This window comes from Trichechus manatus, unplaced genomic scaffold (genome assembly GCF_000243295.1).
Source record: "Trichechus manatus latirostris isolate Lorelei unplaced genomic scaffold, TriManLat1.0 scaffold00016, whole genome shotgun sequence".
NCBI lineage: Eukaryota > Metazoa > Chordata > Mammalia > Sirenia > Trichechidae > Trichechus > Trichechus manatus.
The window spans coordinates 12,826,564-12,852,132 of NW_004443952.1; positions in this window are offsets into that span (position 1 = coordinate 12,826,564).

Genomic DNA, 25,569 nt, shown 5'->3' on the forward strand with positions numbered 1-25,569 from the left:
TGAGTCATTCTCGGCGAGCTATTGCCTGAGCCTCAGTCCAGTGGAGAAGACCCAGCTACTGACTGCAGTCTATTCTGGGAATTTCAGCTACTGGTTTCAACTCCTGGCCTTAGTCTTCTCTGGGGATTCTCTGAGTTTAGCTCAGAGACTGCTGAGGCAGACACCTTTGGGAGAGGAGAGTTTGGTTTTGGGGAGTCTATATTTAATCCAAGGTGAGAATGTTAACTCTCAGCTGCAACCAGGCCTTGCCAGGCAATTCCCAGATCCTTCTCAGGCCAGAGGTATAGTGGGCTATGGAAACAGAACTTGTCACTATGGAGGAGACAAAATTGTGTCTGAGGTGAAGAAGTCCTAGGGCAGGGGAATTGGAGAGGCTGCAAGGGGGTAATAGTGTCCATTTATTTTTCCTTTGAAATACCAGACAGTAACATCTTTTTTCTTTGGCTTAGATCAATAAGAATTTATTCTTTCACAGTTATGGAGTCCAGAAGTCCAAAATCAAGGTGTCAGCAGGGTTAGCTCCTTCTGGAAGCTCTGAGAGAGAAACTATTCCATGCCACTGTCTTAGCTTCTGGTGGTTTCTGGCAATCCTTGGCATTCTGGCTTGTAGCTGTATACTCCAATCTGTGCATGGCCTTCTTCCCTTTTAACATGTTTTTTTTCCCCTAGCAAAGGAGAATGCCTTTCAATGAATCTATTTGGAAAAATGCCCTTGGCATTGGAAGTTTGGTATTGGGCTTTTATTGGCTCTAAAACTTTGGGCTTTTCCAAATCCAGATAATTTTTTTCTCTCTCTTCATTCTAATCTTTATATGTGTCTGGATCTGTTAGGGGGATCGCTAAACCAAGCCATATCTCCAGCTCCCCCTTGCTTGAATAGTCCCAGTGAAGAGGTTCTCCAGACTAAATTTGGACACTTTCTTTGACAGAAAGCCCACAACGTCTCCTCTTTTCACACAGCATTGTCAGAAGAAAAACGCCGTTCTAGTATCGAGCAGATTCTATCTTTGCCTTAGTTTCTATTACTTGTTTCAATTCTACCTCTTAGGGTCACATAAAGCACGTATCTCTTTTCCCCAAGTCATGTATTCTTTTAGCTAAACAGCTTCTATTCTTTAAACCTTTCTTCTTGTAATACCACTTCTGTACTTTTTCCACTTGAGCCACTCTTCTTTGGACACCCTCCAGTTTGTCCCTCTTGAAGTGTGTGTAACCCAGATAAAGGAGGAAGACTCATGTCACACTCAAAGATGCCCTTGTCAACAATCAAAAGTGATTGAGAAGAAATTTGATCTTTAATGAAACCGTTTGAAAACCTCAAAGAGTTCACTTCCTAACTCACAGCAAAACATCATGAAATTTACATTTTCTATTTTTTCTTCTTCCACTTTAGTCTCTCATCTTCTTTATTAAAATTATGAGAAAACTCCCTAACCCAGCCAAATCAGGCTTCTTAATTTCTCCTCTTTTCTCCCTTCTTAGGCTCAGTTCTTCATTATTGCGGGAGAGGAAGGGTAAAGCAGATGGGAGAGATTGCAGACAAATACTTTAAAAGAAAATTCTTTTCTGCATGATTTAGAATTGGTCAGAGTGAACAACCACAGGGAAGCTGATTCATGCAAAGCAGAGCAAACTCATCAGCCTCCCTTCTTCTTAACACTCTATGTCTAGTAAGAGAGTTTCAAATACCATTGACTTTTTTGATAGACTATTCTGCTGGTGTCTCATATTAAATTTCCTGTGGACTCAGAAACTTAGAGAACTTATCCAAGATCTGGGGTTGAGGTGGACCCTGTCATTGATTCTGTAGGTTCCTGGTTGAATCTTTCTGGCACAGGTGTAAGGGGAAAAGGAAAAGTTTAGCTTCTTGTAGTTTTATTTTGTAAAATTAGAGGTTCAGTTTCTTGTAAGGAGTGAGGAAGGAGCTATTGACAGAAGTGGCCACATAGCCACATAGAACTTCACATCTTTGCTTAGTGTTTTTTTTCGTTTTATTTTTGTATGTGACGAGGCGGGAAATGACTATGGACCGATCCCCCTGCCACCCCTGCCCCCAATTTGATTGCCAGGACTATTGTAGTTCGCAGAAGTCATTTGTGGGATTGAGGTTGGCGCTCTCCCTCAATTTCCTCATCCCAATCTAATTGGGTCTCCTGCTCTTGTTTCTCAGAGTGTGGGAGGTGACTTGGGAGTGCTGTTACAGACAATGAGGTTTCCTCCTTTACTTGTCTTGGATGATGGGCTGGTAGACGATTTCCTCAACTAGCTCTGTCTCCCCTACATCTTGCAGAAATTCCTCTTATATTTTGGTCAATAATGACATCAGTTTCCTGAGACAGACATTTTCTTATTTTTAAAATGTCTTCTTTCATTTTAACAGGAATTTGGGAATGAGCAGGATTATATTCATGGACACAAATCAACATGTTGAACCAGAAGTCACTAGGGTTAAACTTTAATCATGTTGGTTAGGCAAGAGGGGAAGGAATGGTGATTCTCTTGAGGCCAAGTGTCTGAATGGTCATAGTATTGTTCTCTCTACACATTTCCAAAGCATCACCGCTTACGTTATTTTCATTTGATTTTTACAACAAATCGGGCATAGGAGAAGTTACAGTTATTACCAGTACTGGCTAATTTAGAAAAATGCTCACAGAAGTTCAGAAACTTACCCAAGAGCAAAGGACTTTTGAGCCCCTGAGATCTTTTACCTTGTAAGACTAGTGTTTTGTCCATTCTAGGTGTTTGGGTGCTGTCCTCACTGTTTTTGCAATGTCCACAACTACCTATGATAATATTTCCTTATTGTTTTTCTTTAAATTGACCCATTTTTAACTTAAATAAGTATATTTAACATGAAAACGTCATAGTACTACAGTAAATAAAAAATCAATATCACTATCTATAATTGGGAAAGTAATTGTAAAAAGAAAAACAATGAGAACAAAATGTATTGTTCTTACATTTTAGCTAACGAAGTTTTGAGCCCAAGGCCTATCCTGTCTTTGTTAAAGAGGGAAAATTTAATGTGTTTTTAGAGCGCTATTAAGGTCATATGGCATCAAACTAAGACTTTTTCCTTTATGTCATCAGAAGGACTGAAGTAGAATTGAGAAAGGAATAACCTTCCCAGCATGTGGCTCAGTGTTATTTAATACTGTGTCCATGTAGTAGCTAGAATTCTCTCATACATAATTTAAAAATTCTTAATTTTTTCCCAGAATACCATAATTATATGATTAAAGAGTAGATATTGGCCATAAATTTGGTAGCTCTGGTAGACTACATGGATATTGGTAGCAGTTGTGCTAGTTCAGTTCCATAAATCAGTATTTATCCATTTATTCACTCAGTGACATTTACTAAACATGTGCTGGCTATGCAAAGATGAGTACTGTATGCTGGCCATGCAAAGATGAATACGACACAATCCCATCCCTGAAGGAGGTTCATGGTCTCATTAGCATTAGCAGTGATATGAGTGTCTAAGTTCGCTAATATGTGGGATATACCATCAACTTTGTTTGAGGATGTGTGAGGGAAGACTCCAGAAATGTGGTGATAGCTGAGCTGGGTATTGAAGGATAGGAGTTTGTCAGCTGCAGATCTCCCAGAAGGAGTACAGCTTCTACAAGGAAACAATAGTAGGAAAAGACATGGTGGTCTTGAGGAACAACTAGTTCTTTGCTTTGGTTGAAGTGTGGAGCCAATAGGGAGAGAGGTGGGGTGGGGTGAGGAGGTTTCAGAAAAGGAAGCTGGAGCGATGCACCCAAGCCATTCTGAGAAGAGCTTTGTGTGCCTTGCCAGGGAGTTTGGACGAGCCTTGTAGACAGTGGGGAGCCATGCAGAATATGTAAGCAGAGAAGTGACATGATCAGACCTGCATTTTCAAGAGGTCACCCTGGAAATAGTAAGGAAAGATACAAAGGAGAGAGTAAGATGTCAGCACAGATGTCCAGCTGGGACACTAATATCAAGCATAAGTTATTCCGTGCAAATTGTATTCACTAGCTCTACTTGCCCATGTAAAAAGTTTTTGACAGCCTCCACTCAGATATGGGCTGTTTCAAGGATGACTTAGGAAAATATCAATTTCACAACTAAGCAAACAATGAAGGTTTTAGTGTCCTTGATCACAATAGATGCTCAGTAAAAGTTTATAGTTATTTTGTGTTAATGGTTCTTTCCCCCTATACCAGTTACTCTGTAAATTAACAATTTAGTTTTCCTTTAATATCTGTTATTACTTACTCCTTTCTGTCTACTTTATGAGGAAATTTTTTTTAATCAAATAGATTGAACAGTGAGTTCTATTTTGGTAATTACATGATGCATTGCAAAATGATCTTGGCTCTTAATTGAAAGTCAGAATTTAACACTTGGTGTGACCAGGTCCTACATGTGTCATCTAGGACAATTCACTTCATCTTCTGAGCCTCATTTCCCAATCAGTAAAATGGGAAGTTTGGACTATCCAGGATGGCAGATAGGTTTCCTTTCATGGGCCAACTGTAGGGGGTTGATAGTGATTTCCTAGAGCACCAGTTATTGACCCCCTATGAAGTCTTTTGAGACTTTTTTTTGCCTAATCACCACTTCCCCTCAATGTAATTTTAATGCCACAGATGTACTATGTATCTCTCTATATACTGTGTCATTTTTGGAAGAGCACAAACCATTGTCATATGTAAGATTTTTGATTATCTAAGAAACAATTTTTGCCCCCTTGGGTGCAATACCATTTGGTTGAGCTTGTGTGGCCCAGAGGGCTCTACTGATAAGGATAGTGAAGACATGGCCATGCTCAGAGGGAAAGAGGGCTAGTAATATCTGCCATAGGCCTGGAGACGGAGTAGCAGGATGTGAGCTTTGTATCAGGATAGCTGATCTGTGTATTCTTTGCCACTTGAACATTCTGAGATTCCATGTTTAATATGAGTATAAGCTGTATCTACCTAATCAGAAGTAATTAGCTATGTTTTTATGGTTAATCGGTGCTAACTAGAAGTTGAGATAACTCTCAAATCTGAGGAAAAAAAGATCTCGAAACAATCAATTTAGAGGCCACAAGCAGACAGGCCATATTTGTGGAATATTTTATTTGTAATCCTTAACACTTCCTGAGTAATTAAGATGTTCTTCTAAGATATGCCTACATGCCATTGCAATGCATCAGAAATTGTTCACTTTTGTTTTTGCAGATTTCCCAAGATTAGTTTTGGAGATAGGAAAAATAGCTATCAGATGTTTTGTTGAAAGAACTTCCAATGCTTATACTGAAGCAAATCCCTGAGCTTGATCGAGTAGTGGCTCTTCATAATGGGAATGCACGTGAATAACTTCTGAACACTTCTGTTTGACACATTTATTGTACTCAAATCCTGCTGTGAGCCAGGAATTATGCTGGTTGGTGGGGGTGGAAGGATTACTAAGCATTGTACCCACTCTCAAGGAGCTCACAGTCTTATGGATGGTGTCAGTAGAAGTAACTTGTATGATCAGGCCGCATCAACCTGTGACTGTAAAATGAAGTCACATTACCTTTAACACCTATCTGTATTAACTTGAGCCTTTCTCAGCTTTGATGACTAAGACGTATGCTCCTTAAAGCATTTCTAGCTAGTTCTCAGAGTTTCTTTGGATGCTGGCTTATGTGTGCAAGTAAATGGTCCCCCTGGGTTGACCTGTTTTGACCTCTTTGCCATGCTGTGGGGCTTCCATTGTACCTGTCACTGCTCCATTGGGCATGACTATCCTCAGCTGATTCCCATGGCTGCTACCTGGTCTCAGGAGATGGCCCTATTCTCTTCTCTACCAGTTCACCCAGATATGGAGCAGGCTCTTCCCTTAATTTACCACAGCACACTTGAGCCCAGATTGTAAATTTTGAACACAACTTATCAAAGGTTGGGGATTATAGGAGATAAGTACAAGCAGAGAATAATTAAAAACTACTGTTTCATATTTCTCCTTTCAGAGACCATAAGTCCAGACCCACCCTCACTAGGCCTCCGAAGGGTCATTGTCTAGCCTACCTTTCTCAAAGAGGCTACTTTTCTTTCTCTACTGGGAGTCTCCCTGACTTATAGCGTGTCTCCTTCACTATAGCCTAGACCTCAATTTATGAAGGCCCAGAGTAAGAATAGAGTTTTATCCTCCTCTCCCCTTCCCACCCCTACCAGACCAGGCTTGCCTTCTTAGTCCTCATGTGTTGTCCCGGGCTTGACTTCTCCTGAAGATAATGTACAGCAGAAACGGCCATTGTTTTTAGGGGAAACTCTACTGCTAGACTCATGGTCTCCAAAAGACTATCACATCGAAGTGTAATATTTTAACATCATTTCCTGAAGCTTAGATTGTTGTTCGTCTTGAATAACATCATAGTCTAGTTCAAGATGACTTGAGCACAATTTCAACTTTGGTTTGAAGTAAAGACAGATTCTTCTCCATCTTTCTTGCAGTCTTTTAGTTCTCTATTTCTAATCTCCTGTGAAAAAATTCTTGAAGACACACACACACATCCGTCCCCAAGAATAAGCAATAATATACAATCATAGGGAAGATTAAAACCATATATAGAAATGTTTTCTCTATAGAAGCTACAAAGTCTACAGAGACATAGCTATGCTAAAACAAATACCTAACTTATATACCAAAGAGAATTCTTTACTTCTTAGTATAAACATTTACATTCAGATTAATGGTGACTTCATTTTTTCTCAAATATAATGGCTGGATATATCGCTTTACATTTGGGTAATTAGAGGGCTCACTGGATTCATTTTTCAAGAACAAAAGACAAAGGCTGTGTGACCCAAAGGTAAATTTAATGCTTTTACTCCTGGAAGATAAAAGCTACTGGCAACTTTTGAATGACTTTGTTTTTCAGCATCTATACTATACAAAAAACAAACAAACAAACTTAGCATCTAAGTTCAGTGAAAGCATTCTATTATGTTAGAGCAGATGTGCATAGATTTTATCTATAAGGGACCAAATAGTAACTATTTTAGACTTTGCAGGTCTTATGGTCTCTGTCACAACTACTCAACTCTGTCATTGTGGTGCAAAAGCAGCCATAGACAAAATGTAAATGAATGAGCATGGCTGTGTGCCAATGAAATTTTATTTATGGGAACTGATCATTGAATTTCATATAATCTTCACACACTAAAAAATAGTTATTTAAAAAAATTTCCCCATTATTTAAAAATGAAAAAGACCATCTTCACTCATGGGCTGTACAAAAACAGCTGGTGGGCTAGATTTGGCCCACATACTGTAGTTTGCTGACTTTTTCACTAGAGCCCTGTATTACGTTATAAATTATATAGTCACTTTACATTTTATGTTGTGTTAGGATAGACAAAAACACAGAGTACTTTGGGTCCGTGAAGAAATCAATAAACCCAACTTGAGAGAATCTCTACCTTGTTAGACTTTATGTGTAAATCTGAACACATCTAATTCCTTCCAAGAACAGCCTGGAATATTTTGTGATTTCAGTGTGCTTCCCCTTGGAAAAAGACAACTTCCTACACGTCAAAAGGAAAAAAAAAAAAAAAAAACCTTGGAAAGCTTCTGGCTATCCAAACTCAAATGTGAAAGACAATTTTGATGAACTAGCAGAAGCATATGGTTTAAATTGTACTTAACAGAGTCACATGTTTCAATATTGCCGTTCTGAGAACTGCGACCAGTTGTCCTAATGGCTAGTGAGCACTCCTGGGTCTGGGTCCACAGAAACCTAATTGAGTGAGTGCAGGTGTGTGCAAAGGGACACGACGAATATGGATACCCCATGTGTGTGTACATGTGAACATGTTATGGCAAGACAACTAACATTCCCTAATCATTTGTCTTTGGTAAAATATTCTTCCTTCACTTCCACCTGTCAAAGCCCATTCCTTTATCAAGCTTCGAATCAAATGCCATGTTCTCTGAGAAACCAGACCCAATTTGCAGCCACTCTTCCTCCTTTCCCATTCCTCTGTCAGAATTAGCCTTTCTTTGTTCAAACCACTAGAATTCCTTCCTACAACTCTGACTTGGATTATAGTTGCATCTCACCAGACTGTGGGCTCTTGAGGTAAGAATAATATATGTTTTCCTTTTTATATTCTCGTTGCCTTGCCTTGTACTTAGTACAGAGTAAGTACTAAAAAACAATTTGCTGAAGGTGGCAAACTGAACTAAATGCATTAGTGACCATGACTAAATGATAATGCCTTAATTGTAAACACTTCAGCTGTGTCTAGGAAGGCTCTTTTGACATTTGCAAGTCTCTGTGATTGAGGGGAGGTTCTCACTTGTGTCACAAAGGCTCATCCTTCTTATTTGGGAGGATAAAGAGAGCCCTGGCTCATGGTTGTGCTAACTGTTCTTCTTTTGGTAGATGGTCACTAGCCTTACATTTTTAACAGTAGCTTATGCACACCTACATACCTGCTTAGCCTGACATATGACTCCTGGGGACTCAGGCCGAGGTGCTGTCAGCTAAGGGCCCATTTCTGTGAATGTGGATGGAGGGGTGTGGTGGGAGATGGGGAGGCAGGCAGGCTTCCCATGAAGGCTTTGGACACTGGCTGGCTAGGAGAACTTAGGGCAAGATACTGAATCAGATGCCATCAGAGGTTATCTAGTCCAACCCCTTCATTTTTCAAATGGGAAGGCCAAGGCCCAAGGGGGAAGTACCTGTCCCTAATCCACATGGCTTATTACTATCAGAGTGGGTCTCTAACTAGCTCCTTTGTTCCTAGTCTAAGCTTCTTTAAAATCACCCAGTTAATTAACCAAACATCACTGAGGCCTACCATGTGTTAGGACGTCTGCTAAGCACTGGGGAACCAGGATGAGTCAGGCATGCTGCCCGTCTTCCAGGTCCTGCAACCTGGCGGAGGCAAACTGGAGCAGTAAAGGTGCTAGCTTGGGCTTCATGAAGATTTGGGCACAAACCTCACTTCTGCCCTTTCCTTGCTATTGGAAGCAGAAAAATGAAAATGCATATGTCCCCCTCAGAACATTATTATGAAGATTTAATGCAATAATTAATGTAAAACTCTTAACATATTTTCTGGTACCTAGTGAATACTCAACACAACCTTGCTTGCTGACAGTGAAGAGGACTTGAAGCACTTACTGATGAAGATCAAAGATTATAGCCTTCAATATAGATTACACCTCAACATAAAACAAAAATCCTCACAACTGGACCAATAAACAACATCAAGATAAACAGAGAAAATATTGAAGTTGTCAAGGATTTCATTTTACTTGGATCCACAATCGACACCCATGGAAGCAGCAGTCGAGAAATCAAACACTGTATTGCATTGGGCAAATCTACTGCGAAGACCTCTTTACAATGTTAAAAAGCGAAGATGGCACTTTGAGGACTAAGTGTGTGCCTGACCCACGCCAGGGTATTTTCAATTGCCTCATATGTGTGCGAAAGCTGGACAATAAATAAGGAAGATGGCAGAAGAATTGGTGCCTTTGAATTATGGTGTTGGTGAAGAATATTGAAAATACCATGGACTGCCAGAAGAACAAACAAATCTGTCTTGGAAGAAGTACAACCAGAATGCTCCTTAGAAATGAGGATGGTGAGTCTACATCTCACATATTTTGGACACGTTATCAGCAGGGACCAGTCCCTGGAGAAAGACATCATGCTTGGTAAAGTAGAGGGTCAACAAAAAAGAGGAAGACCCTCAATGAGATGGACTGGCACTTTGGCTGCAACAATGGGCTCAAGCGTAGCAACAATCATGAGGATGGCACAGGAATGAGCAGTGTTTCGTTCTGTTGTACGTAGGGTTGCTATGAGTTAGAACCGACTTGATGGCACCTAACAACACAGTTAGTGATATGGAGACGCTTAGCTGTTGGACCAATCAGCTTTCTTAGGTACCTTATTATAAAAGGCAGGAAAAGTATTTGATAAAAATTTGACCTCAAAAAAATACCGCAAAATTAGCTCCCTTGCCTCAGATAAGGTTGATTCTAATCCGTCTGCTGACGGATTTTCTACCTCTTTCTAGAATTGAAAGTGAAGAGAGGAGAGGGAGTGTGAAGATCAGATGAAAAATAATTTCATCTGTATGGGGATAGTTGTGTTCACTGCTTCCCTGGTAACTCTAAACTATGTGCAAATCATGCCACATTTGATTTTAACTTTTTGCAGCAAGACATCATAAATAGAGGCAGGCTTCACATTGACTGCTGACCTGCCCTGCCCTGATTTGGCCACTCTGGGGCTCTCCCAGAACTGGGCACGGGCCGGGCTGCCTCCCTGCTGACTGTCTGGCACAAGCAGGCCACTGCCTTGGAGGCGCTTCCCCGATCTCGTTTGTGGATGGAGTTCCATGGGGTGCAGCTCACCCTGGTTTCATGTGGTGTTGCAATCGAAACTATTGAGTCTCAAAATGGAATATAATTAAGGCTGGGTTAATAAAGCACGTTCCGCTTGTAGCCAGTAAAGGATGTCATGTGTCTCCATGCAGCTTTAGGCAAGGAAACTTAATCTCCAGCTTTGTCAGGGCAGACTGAATCAGACGTGTGTCATCGAGTGGAAAGCCTCTTGTTTTACTTGTTGCAGTCACTATGCGGCCAGCTTCGTGTTGGCGGTTTGTACTGAGCACGCAGAAGCCAGCCTGTGGCACGGCCCCGAAGGAGAGGCCTACTCTGCAGTATGCTGGGAGACTAATCTGCCTTTGTATAGTAGGAATTAAGGGGCCCTGGGCTCCACGCTGTGCCCTGAAAACAATCCAGGAAAAGATACCCCTCAAGTACAGAAATCTTTGGGGCTGCAGGGAGGGAAAGCTTGAGCAAGAATGGAGGATAGTGTTTTAGAACAGCAGGGACACAGGGCAGCATGAAGGCCCCTTGTAGGCCTGTCAGCCTATCTCGCTATTTTTCCTGCTTTGAATCCTCTTCCTTCCCTCTTCTAGAACATTCTACCATTTTTTCTTTCAGGCCCCAATATGATAGACTTCCCTGACATCCTCAAGCATAGATCATTAATGTTCATTAATGATCCCTTGGTACTGGAGCCCACTGTGTAGTAAATAGTTAATAATAATTGCCATTCATTTTGTTTATTATGGTCTAAGCTCCGTGCTAAGCACTTAATAAATGTTGTCTAATCCTCTCAACAACCCCTATACTATAGCTGAGAAAACTGGGGCTCAAAGAGGTTGAATAAATTTTCAAGGGCATATATTGAATTCATTTATTCACCAAATGTATATTCAACACCTATTATGTGCTAGGCACCGTTTAGGCTCTGGAGATAGGTTCATGAACAAACCGATGAAAATCTCTGTTCTCATAGAATTTATATTCTAGTGCTTTGTTTTGTTTTTGTTTGTGAGTGTGGATAGTCAGATAATAAACAAATAAGCAAATTATATAGTGTGTTAGAAGGTGGTAAGTGCTATGGAAAAAAATGCAAATGTGAGGCTGAGCTGAAATTTCACCCCAGATCTCTCTTACACCTAATGTGCTCTTACCCACTCAGTTATCTTGCCTCCGGTTCTTGGATCTTCTTGTAATTGTATATTTATTTACTTCCCAGCCTTCCGCTCCTAGACTGTAAATTTCTCTGGGTCAGGACATTTCCTTAATCGGTTGCCTATCCTGGCACTCAGCTCAGTGCCTGGCATGGAGTCAGCATTCAATAAAGGTTTGCCTAGCATGTGAATAAGTGAGTGACCGTAGGATGACACAAGAACCTGCCGGAAAGCAGTAATTTCCTAGGAGTCTGGCCAGTCCTGGAGGCTGGGCTCCACTACGAATGTGCCCTGTTACCCAGTAAGTGTTGGAGCCCATACAATCTGCAGAATGGGAAAAAAGTAATGACTGTTTTTGACTTCCTAATAGATATGTCATGAGGATTAATGAGACAGTGTGCACTCAAAGACTTCAGATTCTTTGAAGACAGGGACTCGCATTATTCCCGCTGGTATGCTCACTCTTCCAAATTCTAGCAAGGGTCTGGCGTGGTGTTTTCAGAAAGGGATTGGTCCCAGAGAAATATAGTTTGTTTCACTGACAAGGTTTCTAAGCAGATTTTATGAGCTGCCTCTTTTAGGCTGTGGGCCTGTGCAAGGGTTCCCTACCATCTGTAGCAACTGTGAAAACACATTTTTTCCCCTTTGCCAAAGTGGGCTCTAAATCAGTTCAAGCTCAAGTTTTCACGGATATTTCTCTCCCATTGTGGAAGTAAAAATGCTGTTTTCCTTTGAGTGAAATCCTATTCATTGGCTCTAAAAGGGCAGCTTTTGGAATGGTTGTCGGCCAAATGCCAAATATAAGTCACCAAGAGAAGTGGCCTTGGATTCATGCTCCCTATGAGAGAAGGGCTCTGCCATTTGACAGTGGGAACAGAAAATGGGAAATCCCAAGAATGTCTAAACAGTATGAAAACTAAACGGGAAAGTTTTGTTTAATTCTCTTTTGTTGCTGACGACTCAGCACCCGAAACCTGTTCAGTCACTCCCATGTTCAGAATGCAGGAGGGAGGCCCTCCCAGTATTTTCCTGTTCACCTGATGCTGTGTCCTTAAGCAGAATGAACTCAGTTAACTAAAAGCATTGCCAAGATTCTATTTGACATCAGCAAATAGGTCAGCACTGGAGCATTTGCTTGATATGGACAATGTGCAAGCTCAAGAGCAGAGAGCTGTTTCCTGGTGGGGAAAATCCCCTCTCATTACTCAGCAATGACAGGTATAACAATAGATCGGATTTCTCGAGTGCCTCTCCTCCAAGAGTTCAAAGGTCTCGCTTCCACTTTATTTCGGTCATCTTTACAGCTTTCTTGGGAAATAGGCAGAAACAGGCCTTAAAATCCCTATTTTAGAGAAAGGAAAGCTAAGCACATTTTGTTGAGTTATCCCGCTTCATGCTGTTATTGCTTGACTCAAGTTCAATCTCCTGGCTGCTATGATGATCAATCAGTTTAGGCCTAGGCACTAAAGACCTAGCTACCAGGTAGGCTCATACTAGACACTATGCATATGGTAACTGTCATGGATTGAATTGTGTCCCCCAAAAATATCTGTAAACTTGGCTGGGTCCTGATTCCCAGTATTGTATGGTTGTGTACCATTCTGTAATCTGATGTGATTTCCTTATGTGTTATAAGTTCAGTCACTATGATTTAATAAGATGGATTAGTGGCAGTTATACTGATGAGGTATACAAGATTGGCTAGTGTCTTAAGACAGTCTCTTTTGAGATATAAAAGAGAGAAGCAAGCAGAGACACATAGGAACCTCATACCACCAAGAAAGCAGTGCCGGGAGCAAAGCACGTCCTTTGGACCTGAGGTTCCTGTGCAGGGAAGCTTCTGGACCAGGGGAGGATTGATGACACGGATCTTCCTCCAGAGCTGACGGAGAAAGCATTCCCCTGGAGCTGACACCCTAAATTTGGACTTGTAGCCTACTGGACTGTGAGAGAATAAACTTCTCTTTGCTGAAGCCATCCGCTTGTGGTATTTCTGTTAGAGCAGCACTAGATGACTAAGATAGTAATTTAATTATTTCACCAAATAAATAATCCTACAAGGTAAGTATTATTATTGTCCTTTGTTAGTTTAAATAGGTTATCCAAGTTCTTAGAGCTAGTAACTTGCCACACCATTACTGTTGTATCCAAGTTCAATGTCTTTGTCCACATCAAGATGCCTCCTTTTGGAAATATAGATTTGACTCTGGTTCTATTAAACTATGTTGTGTCCAGCCCTGGGCTGAGATGTAGGTGCCTCGGGCAGCTAATATGGCATCTGTTAATATCAATATTTTAAAAATATTCGCTCAACGTTTATTTAGTGAAGGAGGAGAGAAACTGATTTTCTATTAAATAAAATTCCTCTCTCTTTATGTTTAAATGTAAAATGAGGAATTGATTACATGCTTTGACACTAACATCATAACATTTTAATGTATTTAGAATAGGCTTCCAGTTCACACAGTTTTTCCATCTCTCATTATTGGATAATGTTAGTCACTCACACTCAGAAAGATGAAAGTAACTTCCATGAATATGGTTACACAGTCTCATTCAAAAGGAGTGTAAAAATAGTTTTTCCTGGTTTACCTGTCAGCAAAAGTTCCCCACTTCTCTGTTTTTCATTCTCTCTTGAACTTTATTGTATGATTTTCTGGACCAGACAATTTTTTGGAAAGCCTATTACAGGGATTGAATTTTAAATATTACACCAAATCACCCATCGTCAGTAAACAGCATGATCTCAGGTATTACTTGGTTTCAGATTTTCTGCTGACTTCAGGGGACAATTAGCTGGATGATTTCAGAGTTGGGGGCCTGGCCATCACTGTACTGAGCAGCCTCCCTAGTGAAACTAACCATCAGACACAGGGTGACCCCAGTGAGCAGTAGTTGTAACATTTCCATTTGAGGGTGTCCTCCACTTCAGTGAGAGTGGAACTAAGTTCAACTTTACTAGTTATGTAAGTGAAAGCCTGGGTTCACTGCCACTACATTCTGATTTACTCCCATGATGTTTTAAAATTTGTGGTAGGGACTTCCAGTTCTATCCATATTCTTATCTTGTCTCCTTCATAATCATCTAGGAGGACCTCATCTTCTAATCTTCTGGCATTTAGATAGACCACTGACTAGTTCTGGCCAATGGGCTGAGAGTAGAAGTGATGTATGTCATTTTTGGCCAACGTGTTTAAAAGTGAGGGTGAGACCCCGTTCTCTCTCTTCCCTTGTGGTAGTGAACCCCGAAACCATGTGTTAAGCTGGTGATGTCACAACATAACTGCTCTTCCTCTGCTAGTTTGAGTTCCTGAATGACTAGATGGAGTCGAGACCTCTGGTGACCTGCATGAGACATGTACCATGAACAAGAGAGAAATCTTTGTAGTGTTAAACCACTGAGATTTAAGGGATTTATTTGGCATTGTAACTGATGTCCTGGGCAGCTGCCTGGCTGGCTCACTCCTTTCTCTGACTCTGATTGAATCTTGTATCCCTTTTATGACTGAATCCCATGTTCCTCTGTTCTTTATTTATAAACTTAACATGCTTCCTGGACAGTCTAGATTTGGCTTGATAATGTTCTTACCAAACCTCCAGAGGGATGCTCCATGAATTCTGGGCTCATGAGTGGTACCAACAGTCCTTACAACATATTCATCTCCCTCACTGATCTTCCCACTTTGGGCTTTGAGGATAGGATGCACGGGGGAAGGAAAGTTAAAAAGAGGAATGGGAGGAAGAGGACAGAATAGGACACTGTAGGAATAAAGAATGTTCTGAAGTAATTACAACGGGGAAAACAAGATACAAAGTAGACTAAAGACTAAAGTCTTCTTCCTTTTTGGTCCCATCAAGCGCTTCCATTCGTGGAATCAATCACTTATTCCTTCATTGATTGATTCTTATCTCCCTGCTAAAGTCATTTGTCCATTCCACACACAGTCAGAACTTTCTGGGCTAATGATTTAGCTCCAATTGCTGATTCTCTTCTAGGGAAGGCATTTACATAAAAGGGCATTTGCAATTCATTGAAGCAAAGAATGCAATGTAGAATTTCTGGGGCCAAGAGTGTGACTGGTTGCTGTTGTGGGGTTGGAAGGACTGGCTTAAGGCTTTGAGGTCCAAGAACATTATCTACCTAGTAGCCGTAGACCTTAGCAAGCTCACTCTCATGCTGAGATAACTCTTCCCTTTCATAGCAGTGATGTTGAAGTCAAATGTCAAATGCCTGAATTATTAGCCAGACCCTGTACCAAGGAAGTAACAATAAAAATATATCACTAATAACTATTTATTGAGGGCTTCTGTGTGTGGTCACTGTGCAAATCCTGTGCATTATTTCATCTAGTCTCCACCATTGCCTTGTAAATGTTGATTTTTATCTCTGTGTTACAATACTAGAGATGAGCAAAGCAAACTGGGCCTCCAAGAGATTACATTAGTTATCTAAGGTCTCTAAGAATATGATGGTGCTAGGTTTTGATGGAGTGGTATGGAGTTTGATACCACAGGCCATCCTCCTACTTATGTTGTACTGTCAGGTTAGCGGAGAAAGGAATTTAATCCTCAGAAGTAGCTTGGTGAACATGGAAGCAAAGGTGATGTATTTGGATGGTTTGGAGAGATGTTGATTCCTACCCCACAATAGAACCTCCTCTCCAGTAACCAGAAGGCTGTTGCCACTTAAGGTCAGTGTTGGTTACCTGGGCAGGGGTATATAAGTTCTGACAAGTTCTTATTTTAGGTTCTTTTGTTCTAGACTAGACTCCATACAGACACACTCCCTTCTCTCCAACATTACTACCACTGCTAAGGGTTACTACCAGGGATCAGCTTGTATTTTCCCCATCATTGCGCAGTTGTGTCCTGCTCCCCCTCCTTTGAGTTGTAAGGGCAGTCAAGTGGCTTGGGAAGAGGGTGGTTTCTTCAAGCTGTGGGAACTTCCCTGGTCACTCTTTCAGGGACAACAGGCTCTGAACTCCTATACGCAGTCCACAAAGCACAGAACTGCAGCAGAGACCAGGACAGCCTGAGAAGGGACTCAGAGGGGCTCCACAGCTATATCACCACTGGGGGATTTAGAGGATGCTGCACCTGAGAACGAGCCATGTGGCTGCCTTGGAAAGCTGAGCAGAATTTTTCTAGGAAGAGAAGAGAGGAAGACATTGCTCAGAGAGGGGATGACATGCACAAAGCATGGCAGCCTGAGCAAGATCTGGGTGTTCAGGGCAATGGTGATCAGATTCATGTGGCTGGAAGCCAGGGTGCCTAGGGAAACTGGAAGCTGCCAGAGGCCAAGGGGCTATGTCCTCTCCCTGCTCTCCAGCAAGGGCTGAACCAGAGCAGATGCTCAATCATAATTTGTTGCTTGAACGCTTATATGGTTGAACTAATGAAGAAAAGAACTCCTCACTTTAATCTAACCCCTGTTAGATCCCCCATGGGGTAGGGTCCATGATACCAGCTTTTTACCCTTCACCTGCTTAGACCCATCCTTAACGGAAGACGACTTTTCCCTTTATTTCCTCTTCTTTTTGCAGTTCTTTCTGCTCATAATTTCAATACAGCCCACCTATCTTTCTTCTCTAAGTTTCTTTATCTACTTACCTGTTTTTAATGGAGAAAGACGTAGATTTGGAGTTGGAAGTCTTGTGTTCTAGACCCGGCTTCTGCTTTTTCCTAGCTGGGTAAACTTTTGCAACTCACTCAATAACTTGATTCTTCAGTTTCATCATCTATAACATGGAAATAACAATGCCTGTCTCAAAGTGTTATGAGGCTCAAGTGCACTATGCTAGTGTTTCTGCAAATGTGCTACACAGCTTTTTAATAGGTGTTACAAGAAGGTGAAGGAAGTATCCATCTTGTAGCCATATGAAAGTGGGAAAGTTTGGGTTGGACAAAATACATAAAAATTCCTCAAACCCTTAATATGCTAAAGTATCTTATGATCACCAAGAGGGGAGGATGGTTGGTGAAGGGTATAGAATACAATATTTTTAGGGCAGGCACAATTTATCACCTACCTAATAGCTCTTTTCATTTTCTTCTTTGCTATAAGAACCCCTACTCTTTATGGCATTAAGTATGCTCATTCCCTTTGCAGCTGGTCTAGGGCAGTTCAAAGCTTGGTGCTGTAACTCAATGTGCTGTATTTGTGCAGAGGGGAGGTGATGTTTGAGTGGGGCCTCATGGGATGAGTAGGAGCTTCCACCAGGCACAGAAGTGGCGGTGGGGAATTCTAAGAAGAAGGTACAGAGCCAGACACATCTCATCATGTCATGGCTTGGATGCAAGAGGGGCCTGAGCTTACTCAGACCTTTGTCCAGGGCTGAGTAATGAGGCTTTGTGAAAGTACAGGGTTAGAGGGAAATGACATAAATCATTAGCTTTCTATTCTCCAGTGACAGCGTTATTTGCTCACAAGCTCAGGCTCTGTGACCTCCCTCAGTTATAATTGCGTGCTATGTTTGGGGAAATGGGGCATTCCCCATGCAGACTTCAAGGCACACCCTAATCCTCCTTGCCCAAATGACACAGGGAGCAGCTGGGAGGAGCAGCTCTCTGACAATGGTCCAGGCGTTCTTTAGGCTTGACTCTTCATCTCAGACACTCCCAGGCCCCACCCCTGGAAAGTGGGTGTAAGCATCTCCGAGTGGAATTGGGCCCTGAGAGCTCAAGCTTTATGTTAGTAGCAGTAGCAGTGGCAGCATCGCCACTTCTGTTGTCTTCTGTACCTGTGCCCGGAAGCTGACAGCCTTACAGAAAAATATAAACACAGCAAGCAGGTGGGAATGACAAGGGCACCTGAGAGACAAGTGCAAAGACAAGATAATGCCAAATAAATCCCATGGGCTGCTGACACCTGGAACAGAAGTGAAAGGTGAACTTCGGCACTCAGGGACAAAGTAGAGGGGACTTGCTCTGCTTGCAGGGGTAAGATTCCAATCTCAAATCTATTTCAGAGGAATCTGTTCAGTTTTGGATCAGGTGCCTCCTCTGGGGTTACCTCATACCTCAGCACATGTTACTGTCAATACCTGCCCCACTCTCCTGGTTCCTTCACTAGACCCTGGGCTCCTGGAGGGCAAGGACTGTGCCTCAGTCTCCCCATTGCTTCACATGTACCAGCCCAGAATAGGAGCCCAATGAAGGAAAGAATGCATTTATTCAAAACATTTCAGCAGCATTCAGGCCTGATTTTCTAGGTTCGGTAGGTTTAGCATCATTACCACTGCTCTTTACCTTCTTTTATTACTTAAAATGATTACTTTTTTTTTTTCTTTTTTAGTCTAGGACTAGCAGTCATGTGGCGCTCTGGTGGCACGGTGGTTAAGAGCTTGGCTGCTAACCAAAAGGTCAGCAGTTCGAATCCACCAGCTGCTCCTTGGAAACTTACAGGGCTTCACTCTGTTCTATAGGGTCACTATGAGTTGGAATCAACTCCATGGCAATGGTTTGGTTTGTTTTTTTTTTTTTTTTTTGTTTTAGCAGTCATCTTGGAAAGACCACTTCCTTCTTCATTATAGGCTAAGGGCCACTATGTTGTTTATGTCTGTCATGCTCCCCATTGGGAAGGTGTTGTCTAGTTAACCAGCTGACAAAGGCAACGCTCTGAGTGTGTGGAGAGCTGGATCCTGACTCCTCATCCTCTTAAGGCCCAATCTAGTATGCTTTCTACTCCACCTTGCTGCCTCACCCAAGTCAAGGGCGACTATTTGACATTTATCTGTTTAATAATAAAGGTGATTAATTCCTGATTTTCTTTTTCTCTGAAATGGTGAAAACTCTCTAACAGTCACGTAAGCTGCTTTACAGAAACACACCGAGAGAAAAATTATTGCTGTCCTTTAAACTAAAAAGGAAGTGATTATTATAATAATGGTGATGATGTGGTCAAGTTCTCTTCCATTCACTCAACAGCGTTTGATGCCTCACTATTCATATGTCTTCAAATGTTCTTCCCAGGTCTTCCCACCTTCGGTAATGCTGCTGACAGCTTTAGAATCTCAGCAGGAGGATACAGTATGAAAACAAAATTTAAAAGTATTTCTTTCTTGAAATTCAGAAGGAGACTGCGAAGAGGGAAAGATCAAATGCTTGAGTAAACACGACAAGGCAGAACAGTTATAACACATTACAATTCCGGGATGTTTTTTTTAGTATTTGTCAGATGCCTCATTTCATGCTCATGCTTGTTACTGAACATTATTGCCTCTGACTCTCCTGAGCATATACTGAAACCAACCTGACCACCCAGCATGAAATTTTTACCTAAGATTCAAGAGACAGTAAAAACTTTCCTGCCAATGTCTACACTGGCTTTGGGGTGACAGATCTGGAAGCAGTCGTTAACAAACTGTTTTCCATTTTCACTCCCTCAAAGACTAGCCCTTGCCTTCATCCTAACTAGTTGCCTCTGACTCATGGCAACATCACGTGTTTCAGAGTAGAACTGTGCTCCATAATGTTTTCATGGCTGTGACCTTTCGCAAGTAGATTGCCAAGCTTTTCCTCCAAGGTGCCTCTGGGTGAGTTCGAACAGCCAGCCTTTCAGTTAGTAGCCCAGCGCTTAGGTGTTGGTGCCACCCAGGGGCTCCACCTTTGTCTTAGTCATCTAGTGCTGCTGTAACAGAAATACCACAAGTATATGGCTTTAACAAAGAGAAATTTATTTTCTCACAGTAAAGTAGGCTAAAAGTCCAAATTTAGGGCGTCAGCTCCAGGGGAAGGCTTTCTCTGTCGGCTCTAGAGGGAGATCCTTGTCATCAATCTTCCCCTGGACTAGGAGCTTCTCCCAGCAGGAACCCCGGGTCCAAAGGGCATACTCTGCTCCCAGCATTGCTTTCTTGGTTGTATGAGGTCCCCCTGTCTCTCTGCTCCCTTCTCTCTTTTATATTTCAAAAGAGATTGGCTTAAGACACTATCTAGTGTTGTAGATCTCATCAGTATAACTGCCACTAATTCATCTCATTACATCATAGTATTAGGATTTACAGCACATAGGGAAATCACATCAGACAACAAAATGGTAGACAATCACACTATACTGGGAATCATGACCTAGCCAAGTTGACATATTTTTGGGGGACACAATTCAATCCATGACAGCCTTCATCCTAAAAGGCCCTAATAAGAAGCTTTAAAGATCGTCTCTGATGTTACTTTCCACCTGCGGTTTTCTGGGTGAAACCAGTGGTGAGCACTTTCTAAGAGCTGTGGAAGCTGCTTAAAGCGTATTTTCTTTTCAGCACTCTGGGCTGGCAGCTGCTAAGTGAGAGCTCAGAGGAACAATGCAAGGAGAGAAGAAAGAAGCCCTCTTGGGCCCAAGCGGCAGCCTGGCTAGGGAATGATGAGTCTCCTCTCCCTCCATGTGGATGGATGGCCTCAGCCCCACTGCAGAGCCATGCAGTCACTCCTCAGACCTCCCCGACAGTTCAAGAAATCCATCAGCAACTGTGTACAGAGTGCTTCGGGAGCCCTCCCAGCAGCTTTGATCCCAAATTGTGTATGTTTCTTGAGTTGGCTTGCAGAGGAAGGAGCAGAAAGTTAGCAGAAGCCCAAAGAAGCTGGGGACAGGGATTCCTTTATCCCTTGGAACCAAGGGTGTAGAAACTCAGTGTTGAGAGAAGAAGGCTTAATGGTTGGCAAGTCCAGCTCCCTTTGCCCACCATGTGGCATTCTACTTGCACACTTCTAGAGACAGAGTGCTCTGTTTGTTCCCTTCCTTCTCACCCATCCCATTCCATCAAGAAGCAGCCTGAGTCTCTGAAAGTTCTCCACTTAATTCAATGGAATCCACCAAACCTGTACTGAGTATTGACTGGGCCAAGTACAGTGCTAAGTAGTGGAGACATGGCAGTGATCTACCAAGATACTCACTCCTTGGTGTCCCAAACACATCCAGCCTACTTCCTGCTCCATTCTGTAGCTGTTCTAATATTTGAACACAAGTCACATAACCCAGATTCAAGTCTTTTTTTCTGCATGCTTGAAATCCCATGCCCTCTGCTCTGATCATTTTTTCTTTGTCCGTATCTTCCTGAAACTTACATCCAGAAGGAAACATGCATGGGCCACCTAGGATGGAAAAGGTGTTTGTTACTATACTTCATAATGCAGCCCTTAACCAGGCAGAGCTAAGAATGCAGACCCCAATATTGATCATAGGTAGAACTGAATCTAGGGTACATATAAACGATATCAGAGAGGAACTCCCACCCCCATCCCATCAGTCTGACACTCTATCATTCCCAATTCCTCTGAGACTTTGTATACCTGACTGTCTTAGTTATCTAGTGCTGCTGTAACAGAAATACCACAAGTGGATGGCTTTAACAAAGAGACATTTATTCTCTCATAGTCTAGTAGGCTAGAAGTCTGAATTCAGGGCATTTGCTCCAGGGGAGGCTTTCTGTCTCTGTCAGCTCTGGAGGAAGGTCGTTGTCATCAATCTTCCTCTGGTCAAGAAGCTTCTCAGCGCAGGAACCCCTGGTCCAAACGATGTGCTGTGCTCCTGGTGTTGCCTTCTTGATGGTATGAGGTCCCCCTGTCTCTCTGCTCACTTCTCTCTTTTATATCTCAAAAGAGATTGGCTTAAGACACTATCTAATCTTGTAGATCTCATCAACATAACTGCCGATAATCCATCTCATTAACATCATAGTGATAGGATTTACAATGCTTATGGAAATCATATCAGATGACAAAATGGCAGACTATCATACAATACTGGGTATGATGACCTAACCAAGTTGACACATATTTTTAGGGGACACAATTCAATCCATGACACTGACTTAATAAAAAAGTCAGTGGTCATCTCCAGGGGGCTTTTGAGTGGGCTCTGGGTTCCTGCTGGGAACTTCTTCCTAGGCCAGGATCAGAGAGTTATAAATTCCTTTGCTGTAGGCCTAAAATGCCCCATTCACAATGTTCTCCCATCTGCTTTGGGCCAGCATCTGGTCTGTCTCCTTGACAGGCATCTCCCATGTGCATGTGGGGGGGTGGGGGCAAAGAGGCAGCATAAAGAGCAATGCCTGAGCAGCTGCCCTTTCCTGGCTATGCTGTGCTAAGGCCCCATTGGGCTAATGGCTCTGCTCTGTGGCCTCCTGCCTCTGGATAGGAAGATAATTCTTCTTGACGCTTTTCTCTGCCTCAGGTGGTCTGGTGGTGCTGGTGATGGTGGTGGTGGCAGTAGTAGCGGTGGTGGCAGCAGCAGTGGTGGTGGAGGTGACAAGAGCCCATTCTGAGTCCTCTCAGGCATCTAATATAATGCTCCGCACTCAGTAGGTGCTCAGTAAATCTTTGCTGAAGGAATCAGTGGGTGAACAAATGATATCAAAGTATCAGGCAACTGATGGACCTTGAAGAAGGTCAAGGTCAGATCTTTGAAGAAAGTTTCTCCTGGTACCTTCTTATCTTCTGATTAAGACGTAAGTGTTTGAGGAGAGCCCCTTCTCCCTCAGCAGGTAAAGAGATGAGGAGCATTTACTGGGCACCTACTGTGTGCCAGGAACTTTACATACATCACCTGAGGCAACCTGTGAAACAGGCATTACTATCCCCATTTTTCAGATGAGAAAGCTGAGGTTCTACTCAGTAAGTCACTTGACCGAGGGCATAAAGCTGGTAAGTGGCATGGTCAGAATTAGAGCACCTCAGTCCATGTGACTCCGAAGGCTTGGTCCTCTTTACGTCTTACCAGTTTCTTAGCAGGGATGTTGGGAGAACCGGCTCAGGCCTCTGCACCAGGCCCACTTTGTACCCACAGGTCTCCACAGGGACACACACCTGGGCAGGCTGTCTGTGCCTGGCCCTTAGTATTCTTTTAGTACAAGGTCATCTGCCTTTGTTGTCTTAAACATATGGAGGCCTGAGAGCTGTGCTTACCATGGTGTGGGCAACAGATTGACCCTGGCCAGTTACATTCTAGTTTACTGGGTGTTCACTTTGATTTCTCAGCCTGACTGGTGATTCTGTGAACTTAAACAGGAATCAGGTCAGTAGAGCAAGGCCTATCGTGTTACTGCAGAATGCAGGTAGATTATCTTTGGAATATCCCTGAGGACATCCATCTTCCGCAACTGAATGGTCTGGGGACACTCCTTGGCCATTCTCATCCCTCAACCCAGAGGGATTTAAGTTTGAAGAAAGAGTTCTAGAAATATTTTATACAGGTATTGGCCCAATTTATCTATATGGGCCAGGTGTCTTTTTGCTAGGATACTCCTGGGCTTCTCTGGGAGAGCTTCAGCATGGAATCCAAAGAGCAGGGGCTGCCTCCTCCAGAGTGATGCACAAGCACTTACTAGTTGCCTGAATGTATTTTCCTGAAAAATAAGGGTAATGATGCCTACCTTATAGTATTGGAGTGCAATAGATACTCAATAGATGGTGATTTTTATTATGATTATTTTTATTGTTGTTATTGAAGGACCTTTAGATATCAACCTACGATTTTATCAAAGTTTTTTCCAACTCATTTTTACATAGTATTTTTTAAGTTTATAAAAACTTCTGAATATAATATTTCATTTGAATTTCCTAACAATCCCATAAGAAACCAAACCAAACCAAAGTTGTTGCTGTCAAGTCGATGCTGACTCATAGGGACCCGGCAGGACAGAGGAGAACTGCCCCATAGTGTCTCCCAGGAGCAGCTGCTGCATTTGAACTGCTTGACTTTTGGTTAGTAGCGATAGGTTTTAACCACTGCACCACCAGGGCTCAGTATTATTATTATTCATACACATATGGGGAAACTAAAGCCTAAGAGAGGTTTAGTGAGTTATTCACCATCTTCCTTGCAGGGCAAAAGAGTGTAGTGGTAAAGAGTGGTAAGGCTGTATAGTCACTTCTACTTACCTTAGGCAAGTGAACGTCTCTGTACCTCAGTTGACTAATCTGTCCAAGTGGGAGAATTTATCTAAGGGGGTAGTTAAGAGGATTGAGTTAGTTCTTGTAAAGCATTTAGAATAGGCCCACAGTGAGCACTTAATTGAGCCTAGCTTGGAAGAACGCACGGCTGGTGAGCAGAGGACTCAAAACCAGATCTGATTTCACATCCCATTCACTTTTTGCTACCCCGGACCACACCTCGCCCCACTGCTACTTTCATAATGAAAGAATTTGGCACACCTCAGCCATAGGGGGCCTCCTATTTCCATGCTTCCTGCCCCCAACCCTGGTTTTATTTTGTTAACTGACAAGGAAACCCAGAAAGTTTAACCGACTAGGTCTTAACCTAGTATGTAGCAGTATTACCATCTCCTGACTTCCAGTCTGTTACTCTTTTTGTGAACCCAAGATCTAAAACTTAAGAAAAGAATGAGATACACCCACACACAGCAAAACAGTGTATCTTGAATTTCATTCCTGCCTCCAACTAACACTCATAACTCTCGCAATCAGTAATTTGTTGCAACAGTTCTGACTTTTCCAAGTGCAGTTCAACATATATTAGTAGTGGCAAGGGAGACAGGATCTGGAGTCTCCCTGGGAGAAGCACTTCTTTACAAGTTCTGCATGACTGAGCTGCAGCACATGCTCCTCCTGGCCAGTGCCCGGAATTCCAGATTACATTTGTTCAGCGCCACATCCCCTCTGCTGCCTCCCAAAGGGTAGAACAAGTGCAGGCTAGGGTGGTAAGATCCACGTGTCAGATAGAGGGGAAGACGGTCCCGGTGGTTCCCTGGGGGTTTTGCTGCGGAGGATTAGCTCATGTGTTGGAATTCCCAAATAAAAACAAACAAAAAAAAATCTGTCATTACATTGGTGTAGGGTTCTTGCTTCTTAAGAGTTGGATTTCCCAGAGCCCTGTCTCCTCCCTTCAACAGCACACAGCGTTCCCGTAAGTGGGAGTTCCAAGTGCTAAGAGAAGATGTATGGATAAGCTTCGGAAATAACTTTGGCATCCAAGGTGGCCCTCTGTGTTTAACCTCAGCCTACCTTTGCAGTCTTACCTTGCATGACTCCGTTTCTTGTGCCCTGTACTCTAGCCGCAGTGAACTGCTCACCCTGTCTATGCCCTTATGGTTTCCCTGGAACCCCT